The sequence below is a fragment of the Cavia porcellus genome, unplaced genomic scaffold (assembly GCF_034190915.1).
Source record: "Cavia porcellus strain 051 isolate PalLab524CR breed Dunkin Hartley unplaced genomic scaffold, mCavPor4.1 scaffold_3, whole genome shotgun sequence".
In the NCBI taxonomy this organism is placed as follows: domain Eukaryota; kingdom Metazoa; phylum Chordata; class Mammalia; order Rodentia; family Caviidae; genus Cavia; species Cavia porcellus.
In genome coordinates, this window is record NW_026947486.1 from 83,104,278 (window position 1) to 83,106,786 (window position 2,509).

Below are 2,509 nucleotides of genomic sequence, written 5' to 3' on the forward strand. Positions count from 1 at the left end.
CTCAGGAACATACTACTCATCCTCAAACTTCTTCCTCTGAAATCTGAGTGGAAGCCAGAATCTACAACTTTAGCATTCTGCATGCCTGTAAAACCATCATCACATATGTTAAACCAAGGTCAGTTGCTAAGTTGAACAGTACACACATCCTTGGATTATGAATGCAAATATCTCTTAGTGTTGATGTTTGAGCACTGGGAACTGCATCCTGGGGAACCAGTTTCTTAGATGGCCAACCCCCAGCAGGGTGGCCTGAAACTCTCTTCTTCAAGAAAAGTTTTTATTTTTTTTTTTCTTTTGTGACCTACAGTTTGGAAAGGGTGCCTTCTTGCTGATTTCTGAAACAACCTCTAAGCATCTTTCCTATTATCCTGTGATGCAAAGTACTTGACTTCTTTTTAAATACTAATTATTTTATAAATCAAGTTCTCTTTTCCACCCTTCCAGGAGATTCCTCTTTGGGAAACTAAAGACTTCAAAAGGGCCTTTTGCTCCCGATTTTCAGTATAAAACTGGCTAAAAGATGCTACCAGTATCCATGCCACAGTGTGAATTTTGGGCTGTCTTGAAATTTCACCAGATTAATATTCGGTCAGCCTTAATCTCAGTTTCCCCCAAAATTCATGGAACATGAGCAAAATGTGACAAATTTTCTGCCACAGAATAACACACAGGGGCTCAAGTCCAAATATCAATGGAATCTTTGTTCCTAACTGAAAATTCTGAGTCTGGTTTTACAATCTATGTACTTATTAGCATTGTGATCTTGTGTGTTATAACTCCAATTTTCTATTAAGCTTTTCTTACCAAATGCTAGCTGGCAACCCAGACATGGTGGTGCATGCTTATATGTCCAATATGTGGGTGACTGAGGAAGGAGGATTGCCATGCATTTAAGACCAGTCTCAGCTATATAGAGAGATTGAGTTCAACTTGAAATACCAAGTGAAATTCTAGATTGAAAAAAAAACCTAGCTGGCATTTCTAACATTTTCCAATCTCTTACAAACCAGTACCAAGACTTCTAAACCACATGGTCAAGTATGCTCCCAGCCAAACCCAGTACTACTACTCTGGTACCAAAATTTGCATGAGTTAGTGTTTTTAAGAGGAACAGATTTAATATAAAATATATAAATGATTATTCAAAGGATTTATTAGGTAAGCTTACAGGATCAGAACTGGAAAAGTCTCAGTGGCAGTCTATCAATCAAAGTTGGAAAAGTCCAAAATGAGGATGTGCTGAATATAAGAGGATCCAGTAGCAGTTGAAGATCAAAGCCTGAAAGCTCACTACAAAGTTGTCAATGCAACTATATGTTGGAAACCCAAAAAGATTGCATTGGAAGGCTGAAGAGTCTGTGCTAGAAGATGGAAGGATCTAAAGATCAATGTAGGCAAAAAAAAATGGTGAAGACCATAACTCTGCTGAAGTAAAAGGAAACGTTTCTTTCTTTTTTTCCATTTTATTCTATCCAAGTTTTAAGACTACTGATTTGTGCCACTTAGGTTTTGGTAGGTCTTTCTCCCTCAGTTTGCTGGTCTACATGCCATTCACCCATAGATATATCCAGAACTAACTAATCTACTAGGCAGTTGTTACACAAATCAAGTTGGCATATCCTAATAGTCACAACAAACAGGCTCAAACACACACACACACACACACACACACACACACACACACACACACTCTCTACTCAGGCATACATACAACGTGTAAGGTTAAACAAAGACAAAGAGACTAAACCTTAAGTAGGAAACTTATCATATCTTAACTAAAAGAGAATAGAAAAATACAAAGTAATTTCTTCCCAGAAGCTATGTAAGCAAGAAGGAAATGGAGTGAAATATTAGAATTATGGAAGGCAAAATATTAGAAAAGTATCCAAAGAAGTTACCATTCAAAAGTGAAGAAAATTATAAAATTCTTAGCAAAATAAAATGAGTCAGCATTTTAAGAAAGAAAAAAATGATAACTGGAGGAAAATGGATGCACCCTGAGGTCAAAATGTTAAGTGAAATAAATCAGACACACAAGGTTATTTATATTTGGGGTTTCTTACATAAGAGAAAGATTTTACATATAAAGAGCAAAATAAATGAAAGATAATAGGGAATAGGGAGACAGATTTTTACAGAAGGAAAGACAACCAAGAAATGGAAGAAGGAAGAAAGAAAGGAGAAAAGGGACATGAAAAAAGAATTAAGGGGCTGGGGATTTAGCTCAGTGGCATAAGCACCTGCCTTGCTAGCAGGCGGTCGTGAGTTCGATCCCTGGTACCGATAAAAATGAAAAAGACAAAAAAAAAAAAAAAAAAAAAAAAAAAAAAAAAAAAAGAATTAAGATGTGATACATGTCCCATCTCTGTACAAGGAATGCAATCATTTTGTAGTACAAATACGTACACGTAAAATATAGAAATTTAGAAAAAAATTGTATGTTTAGAAATAAGGAAGAGGTGTAACAAGTAATAAATACAGTATGACTATTTTTTTTCTTATTTTT